Raw genomic sequence first — 22674 nt, forward strand, 5'->3', positions numbered from 1 at the left:
TTTGGTTGGGGTTTTTTTTGGTTTTTTTTGTTTGTTTGTTTTTTGGGTTTTTTTGTTTGTTTGTTTGTTTGTTTTAGTTTTCTCAGGGCCCAAACTTAGGTATACAGTATGCAAAGAAACTCAAGCATGAAAAGATCACAAACTTCCTCAGTTCATAAACCATGAAGAGGGTGAACGGATGGCAGCCTGTTCCGACCACCGTTTCAAGATCCCTGTCACTCCTGTCAGAACAGCCATCACCAAGAAAATGAAAAAAACAAGCGCTGTACAGATGAGGCCCACGGGGAGCCTTATAGGGGCTGGCGCTGTAAACCAGTCCAGTCACCGTGGAAACCGGTGTGAAGGTTCCCTAGGAAATTAAAAAACAGTCGTACCACGTGACTGAGCCTCACCACATCTCAGTATTTACTCAAAGATTCTAAATCAACATATTGCAGACACTTGAATGCCAGTCGTTTTAAGTTATAATTTATCTCTACTCTTGAGAATTTAGTATGTATAGAAATGAAATCATAAACAACACCTATTTACCTCCAATAACTCCCACCACATGCCCTCAAGGCATACCCCTCCCAGTTTCATATCTTGCTCATTTTTATGTTTCGATCACGTTTCCTGAACTTGCCCAGTTGGTGAGTCTGCCCTGACCAATGCCCATTGCAAACAAGCTGCTCCCACCAGGGCTGAGAGCAGCCGGCATCTGTGGGTGGGGCTAAATACAAATATCAGGAAGGCCATTTGACAACACAGTCATTTAGCAAAATAAATAACAACTACAGGTTCTAGCTCAGAGCCCATAACCTCGCCAGCCATGAGCTTTTGGCCAGGATTATACTACCAGGCATGGGATTCTCTCCAGTGAACAGTGAACTTATATCCGTTCAGACAGTGGTTAGTCATCGCATACCAGTCATGTCATTATTGTACCAGTGGGCACAGGTTGACTGTCAGGCTGGCAATGCAGCACGCAAAATCACCTGCGGGGTGAGATCACTGCTACCCTTTCTCCCCCTGCACCTGCCTATCAGCTTCTGGAACATAAACCCTAGCCAGCAGGAAGTGAGTTTCCAGATCAGTTTGAGGTTGAATTTGGTGTCTTGCAGCTAACATGTGAAGCGTCTTCAGCCAAGGAATCTTACCATGTAGTTGTGGTTGACAATGAAGGGTAGGTATAGCCTGTGCTATCTGGGAGACCTCTGGGACCTCCTGAGCAGCAAAACACTGTATCCATCTTTACTGCAGCTCTATGCAATCACCTAGGTGTCCATCCACAGAGGAATCGGGGGACAGAATGCGATGTTTGTGTATAATAGATTTTTCAACAGCCATAAAGAAGGAAATTGTGTTGTTTGCAGGGTAAATTGATGTGACTAAAGATGATTGCGTCAACTGAATTAAGCCAGTCTTAGAAAGACAAATAATGTTTTCTCTCATCTGTGGCTCCTAGACAATATAAATATCTAAAGTCATGTGTGTATATTGGCCTCAGAGAAGTCTGAGGAAAGGGGAGAGATGAAAACAGAAGAGCTGTAGGGTGGGAGGGTGTATGGAAGTGTATCAGATGCTTGCTTAAACGACTCATAGATAATGCTATAGAACAACAAACAAATGTAACATCTATCGAACAAAAATCCCTCAAGTACTAGGAATTCAATCAACCCAGTGTTGTAAATGGAAGGCGAAAAATACACCTGGAAAAAGCCAGATCAGGGCTGACAGGGGAGGCTAAAGAACTTGAACACAAGATTCTTCAGCACAGCCACCCTCTCCACCCCAACCCAGCCTAGAGTGGACAAGCAAGGCAACTTGAAAATATAATCTAGAAAATATTCTACAATATTCTCTTTATTTTATATTTTTACCTATTTACTTTGCATCTCACTCACTGCCCCCCTCTCAGTCACCCTCTCCCCAATCTTTCCCCATCCCCATTCCCCTCTCCGCTCAGCAGATGCCCCCCCCCCCAGGTACCCTCCAACCTTGGCACTTCAAGTCTCTGGGAGGCCAGGCACTTCCTCTCCCACTGAGGCCAGACAAGGCAGCCCAGCTAGAAGAACATATCCCACACACAGGCAACAGCTTTTGGGATAGCCCCCGCTCCAGTTGTTCAGGACCCACATGAAGACCAATTCTCTGTGCATTCAGAGGTCATCACAGCCATGCCTGGGGCTCTCACATGACATTTGTGGGGACCTTGTCCCTAGACTTATGGAGGAGCAATGGTAGCAAAGGCAAGGGGCCCCAACAGTGCTCCGCTGGAAACAAGGAGTTTCTGTTGGTTTTCAGACTCTCTTGTTAGATATTTTTTTCCCTGAGATCATATGAGTTTTGTAAACAATTTTGAATGTAACGTTTTTTTGTTAAAATTTTAAAGTCAAATTTGAAGAGAAGGCAGAGAGAACACCACCAAATGATTTTCACAGAGTGGAGCTTGTCTTGTTTTTATGAAGGTTTGGATGGTGTTTCAAATGGCAGCAATATAAATCGCCACCAATATCCAAAATGTTAACATTGTGATCTGGGATGCATTCTAGGTCTGATTATGCAACAGCCAGTTTCCAGAAGCAAGTTGTATCCAGAGAAATATTCTTTAGATGATATCTATGTTCCTAAGAGATGTGTTTTGATGGTAGTCATGGACTTAATATGTGCCTCTGACATGAAACCCCTTAGCTCGTTTCCTTCTTAATGGCAAAATGCTTGGTGTCTGTCTTAGTTAGGGTTTGTGTTCCTGCACAAACATCATGACCAAGAGGCAAGTTGGGGAGGAAAGGGTTTATTCAATTCACATTTCCACATTTCTGTTCATTACTAAAGGAAGTCAGGACTGGAACTCAAACAGATCAGGAAGCAGGAGCTGATGCAGAGACCATGGAGAAATGTTACTTACTGGCTTGCTTCCCCAGGCTTGCTCACCTGCTCTCTTACAGAACCCAAGAGCACCAGCCCAGGGATGACACCCTTGATAACTATTTGGGAAAATGCCCTACAGCTGGATCTCATGGAGGCATTTCTTCACCCGAAGCTTCTTTCTCTGTAATAACTCCAGCCTGTGTTGAGTTGACACACAAAACCAGCCAGTACAGTGTCTGTTCATGAGGGACAAAACAAAATAAAGACCATTCAAAGCTATACTGCTTGAACGTGTATAGCATGTTTGAAGAGAACAGACTGGGTCTAGAGAGAGGGCTCAGAGGATGACAGCACAGGCTGCTCTTCCGGAGGACCTGGGTTCAGTTCCTACCTGGCATTTCATAACTATCTGTAACTCTAATTCCAGGTGATCCAGTGTCCTCTTTTGGCTTCCTTTGGCCAGGCTGACTCTCACATACCGCACAGATACATGTAGGCAAAATACCCATAGGCATAAAATAAAATTAAGAATTTAATTTCTAAAATTGAGAATAAAAGTAACACTCCTTTTCTAAGTGGAGAGAAACTAGGAGGAGTAGAGAAAGGGCAAAAAAGATTAAAGATATATTATATCAATAAAACAACCCTATTTTCAATTAAAAAAAACTCCCTTTAGTAAATTCATTATTTTTTTCAAGAGGATGATTTATTATACATTGAATAAGATGCTAAATTATTATTGTTGTTAAATTATTCTCAGTAACAAATTTCTCATTTACAAATCACCTTGTATATCATAAAGATATACATCTTTATAAATTATGTTTCAATAAGACTGAAAGAATATGCATAAAAATAATAAAAGTAACATTGTGAAATCATGAAATGTGGAAAGTTTCTGGAATAATAATTTACAAATGTAGTTCTAGGTAAATTTAGAAAATGGAAAAGTAGGAAGAATTCTTATTTTCTGAAGAATAAAGTTAAATGATTTTTCTATAGAGTCTTGTAGAATAGGAAGTCTACCAAAAGAGACATTTCAGTTTTTGACAACAGGAAATATAGAGTAAAAAGCTGCCTTTGGGGCATTTTAGGAATTAGGTTGACCCGTATCTCTGAATCACGGGTACAAAGCTTTTTCGACCTTTGAAAGACTACTTTGAAACTTCAGGATGTTCTACACAAGCAGGACCATCCAGTAAAGTGTTTGCCCAGGCCCATCTTCCTGAGTAGGGAGAAATCTTGTGCAAGCTATGTGGATGCCGCTCCAGCCAGCAGCAGATCCTGTTTTTACTCATGTGATGCTGCTTTTGCGGTCGTGTACAATGCATGCGGCTTGAGATGATGAATTCTTCCATCCAGATTTCAAAGAAAAGCTCTGGGGACCAGGCAATCTATGGGACGTTCAGGGTTCCCAAATGCAGGAAGCTGTGCAATGGGGGCAAAGCCCAATGGGAACCTTCAAGGTGATGGAGACACCAGGACTGTCTACTGAGGAGAGGCTAAGAGCGATGCCAACTCAGAAGAAGGCTTATGTGGGCAGAAATCAGCAACCTATGCAATGGAGATGCCCACACCCTTTGAAGTTTCCATCATACCACCGATGCCTTCACGTCCAACTTAGACCAAGGATTTGATATTTGCAAGCGCAGGACTCCAGTCTTGTTTTGGTTCTGTCTTTCTATACTTGTCCCTTTGGCTCTTTTAGAAATGAGAATGTTTTCTCTACCATGGTGCATGAACTATGTAAAGTTTTTTTTTTCATTGTTTTTTGTTTTGGTTTGGTTTTTGTATTTTTACAGTATCTTGTATTTTATTTTAATTGACTACAATTAAGAGTTGCCTTGAGTCTTGGAAGAGTTGTTGAGTCTTGACTTCTAAACAAATTTGAATCTGTTAAGATCCTGTGACTCTTGGAGAGGGGCTAAATAATTTTTGCATGCTGAGGTAGGCATGGGCCTTTGATCAATAGCTAGGATCCTGTGTTTTGAAAGTAGAAAGTTCCCACAGGCACAGTGTTCCCTTTTGAAAGTGTGGGAATTTTAGGGGGACAGACCTACTTAAGGATGTCAATCACCAAGAGTTTCAGAAGCTTTTTCTTGCCTGGTCCCTTCCTTACTTTGTCTACCATGAGATGACAGGCCAAGCTGCGTGTTCCTATTGCTACATTTAGCCTCACCACAAGCTCAGACTCTGTGGGACCAAGGGCTGCTAATTGAAATCTCCAAGATTAACGTATCTTCATTCCTCTTAGGCTAGAATGTCAGGAATTCTGGTCACAGCGATAATACTTAACCATTTTTAAGTCAACTGGGAGCTGGCTTGAGAGCAGACTAATGTTTATGCGTCTCCACATGGAATACCATTTATTCCAATGAGGACAAACTGCTACCTCCTACAAGAGGCAAGTGACTTCTCCTTCTGGCAAAGGTGGATTGTGAGTCAGGGTTTCCTTTGCTGTTGGCACAGGAAACATTACCTTCAGAACAGTCCTGCTGGAGGTGAGAGGAACTGCTCACATGAGGCCTGTGAGCCGTTCTTTCTGCTACTATAGATTTAAACTTTGCCCAGTTGAATGGATGCAGGGAAGTTAGAGACAAGCCGACCAAGAACCCCTGACACTTAACGGGCTCCTGGAGAGCCACTGACCACTGAAGGGATGGGAAAAGAGAGCCATTGCTTTCAGTTGGGTATCCATTGGTAAGCCCACTGGCTTCAGCAGTTGCCTCCACTGCCACGGTCACATGGAAGGCACTGGATGACCTCAGTGGGTCACAAAATAGAATATAGACTTGAAAGTAGGTAATGAACTGCCAGAGGCAACAGAGGTAAAATCGAGATAAGAGAGTGTAAGAATAGTCAAAGGAACATGTACATATATGAAATTGTGTGATAGCATTAATCAATATAAAACCATAGAATATAATGCAAAACAAATAAATTTAACCATTTATGTAAAATATTATTTCTATTTTTGAGAGAATGAAGCAGTAGAAACATCCAAAGTTAGACGTTATAGCCAAACACATGCATTTCTACTTAATTTAATAGAAGGATCAAGTTGACAAAGTTAAAAAAATAAAAACATTAAATTACAGGAAAACCTGACAATTTAGAAAAGTTGTAGTATAACTATCTTTAACAATATGTTTTAATCTAGATAAACATTTCTGTTACACTTTTAAAAAAATACTTTTTCTAAAATGGATACAATATTAGATACCCCAAAAGCCTTGTTTTATAAAATAAATTTTTCTGTAGGTAATGCCTTAAGCCCAGTATTGTGAATGCAGGGAAAATTTCCAGTGTGAGTATTTTGAGATGTCAGAAGTTTTCTTGTCAAAACTTGATGGAGTTTTACTAAGCATGTTAATGCATTGCCCTGGAGCAGGTACACTCACACAAAGCTAGTTTGTGGAAAATTTAAGCTCATTTGTATGTCTTGTGAGTAGAATTGATAGGTTTCTCTATGTTGTTTACCAGAAATGAGTAAATATAATTATGAACAATAGACTGAGTGCAAACTATTAAATAGGAAAGATATGTTAATGGGTGAGGGAAGGAAGGCCAGCACTGAGTCATCTTCAAGCATGACTGGGGGCTGTCACACATCATTCAATCAGGACCCTATGTAAGTGAGCAGATGATTAAACATATACTCCAATTGCACCTCTTTGCTTTCTGTACACTTGGTGCTTACCGAAAAAGCCTTTTCTACCCTTTCACATGACAAACTTGCAACCTAGATTTTTCTGATTTTAGAGGGTTTCCGGATATCAGCTTTCACAGCGTAGAATCACTGCAAGTTAAAATGTCACAAGTAAAGCTCATGTGACCAGAGGGTCTTCTGTGCCGTGAGTGAGCTGGCATTCATTGGCTTGTGTGTTCCTGTCACACACACACACACACACACACACACACACATACACACAATATCTAGGACTGTATCATTTGAATACAAAAACAGCTTTACAGATCAGCACGAAGCCTTGGTTGTGAACATGAAGCAAACGACCTGTATAGTACAAAGACTTCTTTGGGTCGTGGTTGTTCTTCATGGTGGGCAGAGGCGCATTTAGTCCCTGCTGTGGGCTTCACTGGTGGTGTAAAGGACATAGCAATGTCACCTGCCAGGAGTTTCACAGAGAACACGGAGCTTGGAGAAAGACAAATATTTACTTCACAGAACACCAGATGGGAGGAACAATAGACACAAAAAATGAAAAACAATGTTACAGAAATCATGGAAAATGGCATTTTATAACAAAAGAGTATCAACCTAGTATCTACCACATTAGAGAGTGTCTGACCAACTTCCATATGCTAATTTATGAACAAACAGCTTGAAGGGCTGGCAAGACGGCCCAGTGGGTAAAGGGACCAGGGGCAAGTTGAGGACCTGATTTTTATCCCTTAGACCCACAGGGCAGAAGGGGAGAACCAACACCCAGAAGTTATCCTCTGAACTCCACACATTTACTGTGGCATGCCCAACTACATATATTTACAATAAATAAGGGCAATTTTTAAAATTAAAATAAAAAAATTGAATTCTGCAGTAGGCAGAAGCTAATTGGTTTGACAAAAACTGTATCAAACTACTTAATTTAACTCTACTTAAAGAACAGGTTAGATGTATACAGGAAGTATTTAGACCCGTGAGTTGGACCTAAAAATATTTCAACTAACATCTTAATTTAGGGCGAGTATAAAGAAAATTGCTCAAAAGAGTAAATTTTCAACTAAATTAAATTCTTTTCACAACAACAGCAGTGCATCTTAATTACCGCCAAGAGAACAAGGGTTTGATTGCAGTCTTGGGGAGAAGTGTTCTGGGAGAATGTAGTTGAGTCAGGACATTTAGCTCAGTGCCACCCGTCCCTGCTTGACTGTCCTGAAGGCAGAAGGGACATTCAACCATCGGGGCTGACAGGGCTCCTCCAGGCCGGGTTCTGTTGTAAAAGCTGTGAAGAAACTGGCAAGACCAGGAAAGAATACTTGATGTCAATTTTATAATGTCTGAAAAGTCTCAAAAATGTCTATGCTTTTGCTATCTTACTCTTTCATGTAATTTTATTAACTTTCCCTTATCTACTATGTTCTTTAAAGTATTCTTAGTTTTATATTCAATTTTTGCATGTATCTAATTAAAAGGTCTTAATCATTTGTTTTCTTTTCAAGTACACACAGGTGTTTCCATTCCCTTCTCTTTTTCTTGCTATTGACAAAACTATTCTTTTGTCTTCAAACATGCTGGGAAAATTCATTTTCAGTCTGTCCAAAGAACCAAAATCAATCCTTATGATGTTGTCTTGAAGACTCTTTATAAGGCTTTTTGTATCCCAGGATTTTCCTATGGTTTCTTGTTTAACGTTTCTTCTCTCATCTCCTTTATACTTTGATTTTTTTTTAAGCCTCTGATCCTTCAAACTTTGCCTGTGTCAATGTTTTGAAACCTGGGCTTGAATTCAAGAATGACCCACAGGAATTGTGCTCGCTTCTTTTTCAATATTTATGAGCACAAATAAATCCAGGAGTGTTTTGTGGGCCTGACTGCTAGACATTCTCACAGACTTTTATACTAAAAACTAAAATTCCCATGAAGAGGACTTGACTTGTGAATATTTAGGTCTCTTTCCCCTAGAGCAATGAATGAGAACCCACTTTCTCTGCCACCTTCAGGGGTCATGAGACACCACTGTCATGATTAGTGACCGTGTAGGCTGCCCCTCCTACCACAGTTCTCCACTGTCCATAAGATTATCTAGCCAAACTGTCTACAGAGGACTTGGCCAAGACTTTATCAATAAATGGAAGCTTGGATCATGGGAAAAGGGCACCTTCTAAATTCTTCTGAGATGAGCCCACAGGTCAATACTTCATGATCTCCATTGGGACTGACTGTCCCTCAGGGCAGTAACTCCTAAACTCTGTTGAGATTGCCTCCAGCTCAGCACCTGGAAACCTCAGACAGAGCTGCCAGTAAGAATTCCAAAAGGAATCTCAAAGTGTCTTCTATGGCCTAGCACAGGGCCCTCAGTGTCTGAGCGCCTGAAACATGAAATGCCTGACCAGCACCTCCTTCTCCAACTCGTTCCAACCACCCCTCACCTTCTTCTGCTTCCCATGTCAGGTCACTGTCTCCTCCCCAGCTGTCCTGCTAATTAGCTTTTCTGCTAATGTGGAAGATAGATTCTTGGGGTGTAGTCACAAGACTGGGGTTTTAAAACCCAAAGTAGAACAAGAGGCAAAGGAGTGTGTTAGCATTCACACAGTAATTGGGCATGCACATCTAATGCACTACTTTGCTGGTCACTCAGTGCTGTGAAGAACAAATGGTTGGCCTGTACTCTTCTTACCATGTGACTGATTTCTGCAGCCAATGAACTGCCTATAGCAACTGTTCTCAAAGGGAGGCCTAAGGAATAGGCGTCACAAAAACATATTAATGTTTATCAATTTGTTTTTCTCATGTGAAACACCTCATTGGAAACCTGTTGTTGGTCAGTTTCAAGTCAGAAAAATCCATATGGCAGATGAAGAGAAAATACTAGCAGTTCAAAGGATAGACTCAACTAAGCCCTGGAACACTGGAGAGGGGCTTGTACTTTGTGGCACTGAGAGGCCTACAGACCACAGAAAGAGGGGAACTCTGAGACAGGATTCACAGAGCAGGCCTTAGACACTTCCCTGGGAGTCACAAGGAGGAGCTTTTGAAAATGGGGGGGGGGGTCCAACCCCTGGGAGTTAGAGTGGTGCAAGATATTACTTTCTAAATAAAGAAAATCCTCCACATAATTGTAAGGAATTAGAATTCAGATTCAAAGAATCACATGGATACACAAATGCACACCTATACACATATGTATGTACACATGGTCCTACCTCTCTAAGCTATCCCACTTAGAAATCCATATTTGAGGTCATTAAGGAAAAATTCCTAAACATTCCAATGAACAATGATTCCGGAGACAAGGATCAGAGTGTATGTAAGAGTTGAGGCTGTGTTCTAATAGACAGATGGGAGCTTAGCTGCCTTTCTATTATTCAGTATTTTATGAACATTTGTTTTGACTATTGCAACCTTCAAAAACCAGGACATATCCCTTCTGTTAACTGTCTAGTACTATTCTGTCGGACACCATGTTGACTGAGGCCCATAAATATAGCCAATTTGAACTGAGACGTGCCAAAAGTATAAAATGCACATTTGTCTTCAAATACTTAGTATGTAAATCTGTGTAGAGTAATTTAATAATTGCTATACATTATTAATACTAAGATAGACATAATTAAAATCTGGATTATTGTTTTTTCATTATTTGTAGCTAAACAAAATGTTAATAGAGTGAGTTTCACCTGCTCGTTGTACATTTCTTCCAATATGACTCTTTAAAAACTTGATTGGCATGTTGCTTTCATTTCAATGTCATTGAATTTCTCTTATTTTTGTTAATACTTGTTTATACATTGGGTAGGAAATCATGTGTCACAGCGTGTTTGGAGATTAGAGAGAAAATTGTACAAGTCGGTTTTCTCCTTTTCCCCTGTAGGTTCCAGGGGTCAATCTCAGGTGTCAGGCTCGGCAGCAAGCATCTTCACCGTTGAGCCACTCCGACGGCCCTGTGTTTATCTTAGATAGTTCAGCTGTTGTATTTCAATCCCTCTAAGAGTGCCATTTAAATAAAACTATGCTTTAGCTGAGAAGTGTTGAGTAATATCTCATTTAAACAATAAAGTACCGGGCTGAAGCACAGTCACAGGAATCACACAGTATTTGCAGAATGTTGTAAGAAAGTTTAAGAGCCTGTTTTGAAAGACAAGTCTTCATTAAAATTCAAGTCAGAGATGACTAATACAAGATGAGTAAAATGTCCCCTGTGCTCAGAATGCATGGCTTTCACCTTTGTGTCTTAATAAAGGCACACACAGTTGTGTGTATCTACATCAGTAAGAGAATCCCTTCTTAAAGGTGACCATGACAGACCATCCTACCTGCTTAGTGCCCGGTGCTCCACGGCACATTCGTACATTAACATTAGCATGACACACACTTTCCCATGCTTGGACTCACACGTGAAAGCACGCATGTGGGTGGGAATTATGTATTTCAGCATTCCACGCATGCTGACAACTGTATGTATATTAGATAGATGCACATGTGTATTTCTTTGTTTTGAAAAATGTTTCATATGCTCATTTTTCTGAATCTTTCACTTTTTTATGGTTCCTTAATGCCATCTCTTCTGGGCTGAATGTGTATATTCATGTTTTCAACTGCTTCGGAGCAGAAAAGAATATGTAAGTCAGAGGTAAGTGTGTTGTAATACAGATGTCATGTAGTTGTGTTCCTCTCTTGATGGACGGGCTTATGCTTATCTGTTAGACCTTCCCTTCTCTGCTCCTCTTCCTTCCCTTCCCTCCTCCTTGTCTTCCCCTTCCTCCCTCCTCCTCTCTTCCCTTGTCTTCCCTTCTCCTCCCCTTCCCAGTGTCCTCCTCGAATCTCTTCCTTTACTATTCAGGATGAACCTTTGATAAACATTTTTAAATGTATCATTTTGAGCATGGGCTTTAATTATGTGAGAAGTGTTCCCAGCAATGAGGTCACCATCAGAGAATTTATGTTTTATGTCTGCACACATGTGATCAAATACGTTGAGTAGATGTTGTTGCTTTGTCTCTAAAACTGAAGACAGTTCCATGGTAGGAGTTAGAAAGAGTTAATGCAGAGAAAGTTCTACTCTTGCCAAGGTTACCCACAGTGGTGACAATATAAAACTTGAGTGACTGCTGTTCCTGCTGACAGATGTTTTTCAGGAGCTGGGGACTGAACTTAGTTAGAAATGTTTTCCTGGCACAGTGACCAACTGAAAACCAAAAATTCACATTTGTTAAATTTCCATTAACCTGAGTCCAAATGGTACCTGTCATCCCGTGGGCCACAGAAATCATTTCCCACCTTTCTGGCTTTGGTCATCTTCCCATTAGACTCAGACAAGATTGGTACATGAAATTAGTATCAACTATAGAAATTAATACTTTATTATCATTTGTGTTTATCTTTATATGATATTCTTGATTGCTTTTTATACTTAGTCTTGTGATAGAGGTTAGAAGGTTTTGTGAGTTTTAATCAAATTTTATCTGTAACTTCTGTTGATAGATCCTTGTATCTTAGCCACAGTGCCTCACTGATTTTCAATGTGATGCACGCTTTCAATTTTTCTTTTGTCTTTTAGTGTTTGTTACTTGCCACTACTTTAGTTTTCAAGTATCTTCTGATCTTTTTCATAGCTTAAAAACAGCTTTTCCCTTTGCCTCTGTCTCCTTCTACTAAAGATGTGAACACTGCTCATATAGTAATGCACTGAGCTCTTAACCGAAGAAGTGATTCAATAACAATCATATCAAATGTCTTCTTAGTGACGATTCACTCACTAGGATATAGGGGATATCAAAACTGTCCTGTAAGCTTAGTTTTCTACAGACTAAAGCACTACGTATGCTAAAAATTCATGCACCAGATTGTTGAGCAAAAAGCTGAGGCTGCATGGTGTATAATCATAAACTTATTTTGAAACGTATGCCATTGACTGGGACTCTTTCCATAGGAGTGTGTATGAGAGTCTGGGTATTTATAAGAAGGTAGCAGAATGGATTCTAACATACCTAAAGTATCTTCCCTTTCCCCATCACACAGCACTGAGTCCAATTAAGGGAAAACATATCCTTCTGATAATGAAAGAACAATTAAAAATAAAGCAGTTAAACTTTTTTTTAAAGCAAAATATGTTTAGGCACATGTCCAGAATATTACTTGTGCAAAAATACAGTGTTGCAATTTTTAAAAGATGTTAAATGCTAATTGACTATTCAATCATACATCTATTTATATAGTTGCACTAAAATAATTTGCATTTATTTATTTCTGAGTTAACGGATTTGGGAATTTAGCCTTCCTTCCACTGTTGCTTCAATAATAAGATTCTCATCTATAAAATTAAAACATGATTATTGAGAGAGATTCAAAGACTATGAAAAATCAAAAAGTAAAGGTATAAGCATAAAAAATGTAGGAAAAATGCTATGAAGAGTGAAGTAAACTGAACTATTACTCTAAACTACAGAGACATGGTGGTTACTGAATAACATGATATAAAAACCATTTCAAAATGTGTCATCAAAGCAGGATACAACCTATATCACTGAGAAGTACAGTTTCGTCTTGCCATGTCAAGGTGTTTCACACAGCACACTGAAAAGCCAAGCCATTGTCATACTCAGTCTGCCATCAATGGGAGACAAACTAGAAATCCTCCTCATGATAGCAAGGTGAGCCTGTGGGTCACTGAGCCAGACTCAGAGGTGCACTTGAGCAAGGGTGACCATGGATAACGTTAGGTAAAATTATACTTACTCAGTGTCTTAGTCTGGGTTTCTATTCCTGCACAAACATCCCAGAAGCAAGTTGGGGAGGAAAGGGTTTATTCAGCTTATACTTCCACACAGCTGTTCATCACCAAAGGAAGGCAGGACTGGAACTCAAGCAGATCAGGAAACAGGAGCTGATGCAGAGGCCATGGGAGGATGTTACTTACTGGCTTGCTTCCTCTGGTTTGCCCAGCTTGCTCTCTTATAGAACCCAAGAGCACCAGCCCAGGGATGACACTGCCCACAATGGGCCCTCCTCCCTTGATCACTAATTGAGAAAATGCCTTACAACTGGATCTCATGGAGGCGTTTTCTCAACTGAAGCTCCTTTCTCTGTGGTAATTCCAGCTTGTGTCAAGTTAACACACAAAACCAACCAGTACACTCAGTCTGGTGATGTCTACTGCCTCAACTACCAAAGTTGCCATTTTAGAAAGTCATTGCTGGGAATAAACCTAATCTCATAATTATCTATGCATGCCTGACTCAAAAGTTTTTCTGAACTTCAGAAAAACCCACATCCAAGGTTGTCACCTGTCTGTGCTTTCATTTCTAACTTTGAAGACCTTTTTTCTTTTCAAGTCCAATGCTTATATTGTGATAATTCTGTGTCCTGTGTGTATACATGCATATAAATGCTAGGTGTAGATTAATAGTCTCAAAAACCATTATATTACAGCTGCTTCTGTAAGTGGTACATGGCAGAAGACTAATACTGGCAGGTTCTCAGGACTCACAAAACAAAATTGGGACCCACTGCACAGCTGTATCTTGAGCAGCAAGAAGCCACATATGAAATCAGGTAACTAGAGAGTTTAAGTATAAACAGTTGTTTGAGTGTCTCATGACTTTGAACATTACAGAAGATAAGTTGCCAAAGATCTGAAAATTCATGGGGTTTGAAAACATCCAGAGAGACAGAAAGCAAGACACTTGGTATTTGCTCATAAATGTAATATCAGGGAACTTCTAACTAGGCAACAAAAGTCTACAAACCACACCACGCTAGGTATGATAAAATTTTCTTAGTCTAAAGAGTATACTGGCCTCCTTAGGCAATATAAACTGTGGCAGGTAGTTCTTGAGGCTAAACCAGGACAGATAGTTAAGGGGGAAGGGGAAGGGCTTCTTACCCCTGAAGTCAGTGTTGGTACCTGTCCTGGTATCCACAGCCATCTTCTTGTATTTGGTTCTTCATCACACAGGGTTTCTCTAAAGAACCTCCAATGCACTCTCCGTTTGGGGTACGGGATACAGAATTTAACACATGCCTTGCTATGTGATTCTCTTATACCCCTCAGCTCTGTGTAGAATGCTGAAGCTCATTTGTCCCGATCCACAGGACAGTCAACAGGGTCCCTGGAACCACCTAGGGAAAAGCAAGAGACAAGAGACATGAGAAAATGGACAGCAAGTCTGTATTCTGATCAAGCTGTCAATCTTTAATTTTCACACAAGCCCTTATAAAGGCAAGCAAGCAAGTGTGGGGAGGGGTGAAGGGGGAAAGTCATTGTGTTCGGGGAACAATCTCAGGGGGCTAGCATCATTCCTCAGGAACAGTTTCTCAGAATTGTCTCTCAGAATCTCAGGGAAGATTTGGCAGGTGCAGTAGGAATTTGGCATCATAATTCGATCATGAGGAGGTGAGGTGGAAAGGAGTTACTATGGTAACCTAACCACAGGTGAGCTTCGTTTGTTCGAGCCCACTTGGGTGAGCTCTGTATGTACTGACGATCTAACTTATTTGGCTAATCTTTAAACTAATACATTTCCTTCTAAAAGCAGCCTAGAGAAAGCAGGTTAGAAATGGCTGAGAGAAGGGGGTTTCGAGATCTCTGTGAGAATGGATCCTGGCACTCATTGGTTTTGTGCTCATCTGGGATAAATGAGAGACCCAGGTCCATGCCTTCAAAACCAAACACCAGCCACTGAGGTATGAGTCGGTCACCTTGTCAGGCTCCCCTGTGGTACGTGGTATGCACAACCCTCCATCCTGTGCCTTTTGTGCCTTTCAGCTCCTCTGTCCCAGTCCCACTTTCAAGACTCCTCTTTTGTACACACTTACCACTGGCCAGACTTTTGTCAATGGGCCTACCAAATTATTAAACAGGTTTGGGGGCAATTCAAAGAAGAGCACTTGCATATAATATTTAAGCTTTGAATAGAATACATTTTTTCTTTCCCTAAATTTAAATTTCCCTTAGGATATTTTAACAAGTTCAACCTACTAATGAAGGTGCCTACCACAATGGCTGACAGCAGATGTGTGGTATCCAGTGCTCAGTGTATCAGCTTTGCAAGTTGTCTGTGGAATTTTTAATATCTCTAAGAATTTTTTAAACTCTTGTTTTTGAGGTGACACAATAAATCACATTTAGCTGAGAATCATCTATTTCCAGCTCAAAACTTATGTGCCAAGCAGTTCCCAGCTACCATTTTTATAAATACATTAGAAATAAAAGGTCAGTCCACCAGATGTGAGCTGTGCCTTTTTGGGCGTAGGCCCAGGGGCTCAACCCCAGGTACCAGTTGCTGGTGAGGATCCCTTTCAAACTCTGTAGATATTGTATTTATTCCCTTAATATTGAGCAAAAACTTCAATTCTACCTCCATATTCTGTTTATGCTACACAAACTTTTTCTATTTTTAAATACATAAAGTATATTAAGATATAGGGACTATAAAATATGAATGATAGATGAAAGAACCTTGCCCCCATGGGAAAACTGAGACTTCCAAATTATATGTCAAGCACTGGATGCCTGATGTCAGCCCCAGACCAGACTGGGAAGATGTCCATGCTCTTTTCCTTCCTTACTGTTTTACTTTCTCAGGAAGCAGCTACTTATTTCCCCTCAGCCAGAATCGGCATAAATTAAACATAAGGAGGCTTTCTGCTCAGGGAAGATAAAGCCATGTGATGGGACTTGCCAGGTTTCATCTGTAGGACGTTCACAGACTCAAGCGGAGGACGGGGATGACTTAGGAAGCTGGCAAAAATGAAGACGGTTTGCTTCCTTTGACACTGACCTGCACATTCTTCCTAACTAAATAAACTAGTAGAGCAAAACAAGAAGTGGAAACTAAGAGTTTTACATTTATGAAAGACTGAAAAAGAATCGGCTGCCAACCCGTCTGTTTTCACCGAGGAAAGTAAATTCATTACCTCAGTTCCCTGGTTTGGTTTCTTTGTTTTTCTTTCTGAATAGCACGTCAACTCATCAATTTTCTCCATTAATAAGATAAGTAATAACATCAGGTTTACTATTATTCTAAAGACCTAGCTAGAAGTGTCACAGCCGACTTTCCCTGAAGAGGCATGCTGCTGAGGTAAACACCACATTCTACAGCGGCAGTCCTGACAGAGCTACATGGTTTTTGCATTTTACAGTTTTTTTTTTTTTTTCAGCGATTTTGTGACAGCAGATCCTGAGGTCTTTAGAGACGCTTGGTTTGTCAAGTGTTGGCTTCTGTTAACTAAAGGAAGGGAGTTGAGGGTGGAGAAGGGGAATAAATACATAAATACATCTTTCAAATTGAAAGGCCAAAGGCTTGGAGGTTCTTGTGATGTTCTCTGAAAAGCCATCCCAGAAGCGCACTTTGGGTCAGGAGAAAATGGCTGCCCTCAGCACCTGGACAGCAGAGGCCTCTAAGGACAGGAGACACAAAAAATGAGTACCTGTTTTGAGAGATTTCATGGTGACAGGACAGGAAAGAGAAACTAGCCAGCTCAAGAAGCTGAGGAGACAAAATTGAAGCCATGGATTCCAGAGTATAAGGCTGTTATAGAACAGAGAGGCGGCGGCTCAGCATGCCTCTGTCTTTGATACACTGTTGCCATCTGCAGTGCTCAGGCACGCTGGTCCTCCTGACCCCTCCACTTCAGTCACTCTGCTAGGTCTCTGTCCCCTGCTGGAGCTGGAAAGAGCCTGTCTCAGACACTCAGATGGGAGTAGGAATCAACTTACTTTCTTGTTCTCCAGTGACTAGAAATGCTCCTTTCCTCCCTTGGCATTGTCTAGGTTTACTTTATAGTGAGGAAAGAAGCCTACACCACAGGTACTGACATGAAGATCCTGTTCCCAAGAACACTGCAGACATCTTTTTACACTAGTAAATACTCGTTTATATTATCAATTCCATGCCTAATAACCCAGCTCCTTGGGGACTTGGTAATTCATTTTACCATACATATCAATTGTGTTCATTACAGTTCTCAGTGTGTCTGTCACAGGAATAATGTTAATTATTCTAAAAAGATCAGCCGTGCTTTTATCTGAATATTCTGTATGAGATGATTAAGTTACAAAGTTGTCAGCCATACTTGTATGTAAATTAATAACAGGAGAGGAGTAGAAAATTAGTATATGCATAACAGGTGCATTAGTGAGGTTCATGTACTAGGACAAAATACCAAAACCCATTAACTTAGAGGAAAAAAAGTTGATTTGGTTCAAGGTTTGGGGGGATTCTTTTTTTAAGACAAGGTGATCTTAGCAGAGAGACTCACATTATGAGGAAGGGGCTATGTCACAATGACCCTGAAGGCACTTTACCAAAAACATAAGAAATTCTGATAAGTGCCCCCATCTTAAAAGGCCACAACACTCCAAACAATGCCCCCTCCTGGAGATCCAGTCCTGTAACCTGTAGACCTTTAGACCTCGTTTCTTACCTACACTATAGCATCTTTCCATGTTTCTTAGTTCCATATCTTCCTTTTCTGGTCTTATCTATTTGATGTTCTGTGTGTTTCTCTTGCCTACATGGGTGTATTTCCCTAATTTGGGCACATGACCTATGATCTTCTCCTTGGTCTGTGCCATTGGCGTAGGGCTCTTCTCCCTCACCCATGCCAGTTATAGGATGATTTCATAATCTTCACACATCTCTCACATGCTCCTTTCTGGGTTATTTAATATTTTCATATTCTTCACTTATGTAGTCTGAATTCTCTACTTCATCTTTAAGTGTTGACAATTGATATTCTGCTTGAGACATCACAGTTTTCTAATTGGGATGTTGAGATTTCTTTTTTTTTATTAATCATTTTATTTGTTTACATTTCAAATGATACCCCCATCCCAGTTACCCCTTACAAACTCCACCCATCCTATCCCCTCTTGAATCCCCCCTCCCCTTTACCTCTATGAGGGTGCTCCTCCACCCACTCACCCACTCCCACCTCACCCCCCTAAAATCCCCCTATGCTGAGGCCCCTATGGTCTCCCCTCCTAATGATATTAGATAAGGCCATCCGTCCTCTGCTGCACATGAACCTGGAGTCCTGGCTCCCTCCATATATACTCTTTGGTTGGTGATTTAGTCTCTGGAAGCTATGGGTGTTCCGGTTAGTTGGTATTGTTCTTCTTAAGGGATTACAATCCCCTTCAGCTCCTTCAGTCCTTTCCCTAGTTCTTCCATTGGGGTCCCCAGACTCAGGGGTTGACTGTATCTGCATCTGTATTGGTCAGGCACTGGTAGAACCTCTCAGGGAACAGCCAAATCAAGCTCCCGTCAGCAAGTGCTTCTTTGACATCAGCAATCTTGTGGAGGTTTGGTGTCTGCAGATGGGATGGATCCTGAGGTGGGGCGGTTTCTGGATGGCCTTTCCTTCAGTCTCTGCTCCACGCTTTGTTCCTGTCTTTCCCTCGGACAGGAACAATTCTGGCTTAATAATTTTGACATGGGTGGGTGACTCCATCCCTCAACTGGGGGCCATGCCTATCTATTGGAAGTGTTTTCTACACATTATATCTCCCCTTTGTTAGGTATTTTGGCTAAAATCATTGCCACTGGTTCCTGGGAGCCTCTCGATTTCCTGGAGTATGGGAGTTTCTAGTAGCTAACCTCAGTTCCCCATCCCCCACTGCTACATGTTTCTATTCAATTTCCTGACCCTCTGTACTTCAATGCTTTTATCCCTTTATTGAATTTAGTTTTCAAATCCTGCGTTATCTTCATCATTTCTTTCAACTGAGCATTTGTATTTTCTCAAACATCACTCACGCACTTGTTATTAGCCTCTCAGCTCGATGAAGTGTTTGCTCATGTTGTCCTTACGTTCTCTGATTTCTCTGATAAAGTTTATGGCTATTCTTTTAAATTACATAGGAATTATCTAAGTAGTTCTCATTAGAGAACACTTCTATATGACTAGTGGTTTTGATGGAAGACATGCTGTCTTGGCAATTCATGGTTTTATGGTTTTATAGTTTGAGGTGGAGTTTTGACTTTTCTCTTTGGCTGTGTAGCTGATGCAGGAATCTGGCTCATATTGTGTGGGTTCAGAGCAGAAAAGTTATGACCTGAGCTAGATCTGTTAAGGCTGGAAAATGAGATATTTATTTGGACCAAGAAAAGATGGCTCCTAGATCATGGTCTAGAGCTTGATCTGAGGGGTATAGATATGCTAGCAGGTATCTGACCAAACAAAAGTGGCTCAGAATAAAAAGCAGGTTAGAAGCCCACTCATCAGAAGCTATGCCCATGGGTGTGGAGACAGCAACAGGTAGAGTGAAGGATGGGAAAGGGGAGAAGAGCAACTCACAGCAAGTATTCCTCTGAACAAACTATACAGTAGCACAGGTAGACAGCTGACAGACAAATGATAGAGGTCCATGGAAGACAGATGATGAATTATATACAGAGGATAGATAGGCAGAGATAATGTAATGGTAAATGTATATATAATGGGTATATCCATAGATAATAGATGGATCAACAGGAAATAAATGGATAAATGAGTATATGATATGTAGATAGATATAGATACATGGATAGATACATGAATGGTTCATAGAGAGATGATCGGTACATAGGTCACAGCTACTGATATTGCAATAAGCAATTTTTACCTCAGGCTATATATTATTGAATTTTGAATTGTAGTGATAGTCTTTACTATCTTGTTATACACCATATATTTACAGATAGAGAATACACCATATATACATATATATATGTATATATATGTACATATATACACATATACATACACAAATAGACAATAGGTAGCTGGATAACTAGACATACATGCATATGAGATTATACAGAAAGACAAAACAATCCAGAAAACAGTTCGCACAGGAGCCCTGCTGTCAAGTAAGAAGCAAGTGATTGGCATCCGATCCAGCCCTCATTACTGAAACATGGTATTTATAGCTCCTTCAGCCGTGTCCATTCTATGAGCTGTTACCCTGTATGTGGACTTTGATTAGGAGGGATGAGCAGATTCATTGCTGCAGAGCCTGGACCTTCAGACAGCCTGCCTTGCTTCCGCTGCAGAGGCTTTCAGTTAATATTTACTCTGGGACCTGGGGTCTGTGGCATCCCTTTATCCTGGGCAGCTCTACAGCATCCTCTTTGCTCAAACTATCAAATCACACAGCAACCTGGAAGAAAGCCTTTAATGCATGAGATTTTGGGGAAAACTTAGAATTCAAGCCATAACATAGGATTACAAATGTTTGCAGAAAGTCTCATGTGGTAAGAGCCAGTGCTAGATACTCACCTGCTACCTTGCCCTCTCAGCCCTCTCTCCTTCCCTGGCTTTCTGATGCTGAGGATAAAATCCACGCCACTCTTGGCCAGTTAGCACTCTGTCTGTGCACAACAACAAGGGCTGAAAGGAAAAGCGTGGGAAGCAGAGAGAGCAGGATGCTCACTTCCTGCTTTCCTTCATACTGACAGTTTTGCCCCATGTGACCTTCTGAGCAGCAGTCTGGGGATTTTTGTGGCTTTGTGATTCTGTTTCAGACACAATGCGTTTGGCTGGGATTGTGTCTGAATGCTGGTGACCTGTCTGGGATAAACAGTCATCTCTCCCTGTTTCCTTAGGAAAAGCTCCCAACATATGGGAACTGTGATATTTGCCAAAGAGTCAGTGTTGGCAAAAAACCTAATCTACTTAAGGAGATAAACAGCTTTCCATTTACATGCTGGAAGAAACTATGTTTCCTCTTCGCTGATATGTATCTAATCCCATTGCTGGGTTCTGGTGCTCTGCGTTGCTTCAGCATGAATGTGTGGGCACGTCAGAACTCTGGCTGGGTCTTCTTTTCTTTGCTTACATTTTACTAACATTTTAAAATAATTATTTTGTAATTATAATATGATTACATCATTTATTCCCCCTTTCCTAACTCCAACCACCACACACACACACACTGCATGTGTTCCTAACATACAATCTGTTCAATCCATATAATATTGCATTTTAATTATTTTATTTCCTTCCAAGAGTGTATGGCATTGCCCTCTCCTCATTCTTTCTTTTTAAAACTATGTTAATAATAAATTTCAGTTCTTTATCTGTAAAAGGTAGTCAGATTAAATATGGATGGATTTTTATGTCCTTGTCAGTAATAGAAACAGAAATTATAATAGTCTCTTGAGATTTCAATTACTTTTATTACTCTTTATTTGAATTTCACATCTTTATATATTTAAGCACCCTAGCATGCTATTGCAGTAAGCAATTTGACCTCAGGCTATATATTATTGAATTATGAAACTATATTGATAGTCTTTAGTATCTTGTTATATACCATATAAATTTAAGCATATAGGGTCGATGGTATCTTCCAATAGAAACATATAAGCCCTTTATTGGCTTATATGTATCAATATAAGTCATAGTATCTACTTAAAAAACAGTGCCAAATCTGCAGCATCTCTCAGACTCAATAATTAACTTTGCTCCATGCAAAGGCAATTTGTTAGCACTCATTATTTCCCATACCTAAGCTTGAGCATGTCCCTGTTGAAGCACAGGATCCTAGTGAGATGGTGACAGGTTATCTCACACTGTTCACAATGCCACCCAAGTCTTAGTTGCCATGTGTGCTCCTTGATGCATGTCCCCCTAGCCAGCAGGTGGTTGTTGACACCCAGGATTGAACAGATGGTAGCATGTGGGTGGCCCCACACTGTCTCTGTTAGCTGGAATACACTGCTGGAGTGAGTTTCCTTTTTTCTTTCTCATAAGTACTCTTCACCTGCTGCAAGCACACAACGCTCTTCATTCTATAACACTTGTCAAAATGTCATGAAAGTTTAGAGAAAATAAGGAATCTTGATGTAGAAGCTCAGGCATCCTGCTGCCATCCCTGGCGGCTTTGCCAGCTACTCACCAGACCTGCCTTGGCATGGTGCAGATCAAGGAAACAGGGCCATTGCTCTCAGAGAAGCTGCTGGTGTTTTCCCAGAGACGTGCAGGAGAATGCATAAGTCAAAAGTCAAACGACATGTTTAGATTCCAGGATTCCAGCAATGTATTATTAAGACACTGCATATCTGCATGCCTAGGGTTCATTAGAACTATTCTCAGGTATTTCGTTAAATCAATCACAGCAAAGCACAGAGTGGGAGAGAAAAGCCAGTACCTTA

This window comes from Apodemus sylvaticus, chromosome 18, assembly GCF_947179515.1.
Source record: "Apodemus sylvaticus chromosome 18, mApoSyl1.1, whole genome shotgun sequence".
Classification (NCBI taxonomy): Eukaryota; Metazoa; Chordata; class Mammalia; order Rodentia; family Muridae; genus Apodemus; species Apodemus sylvaticus.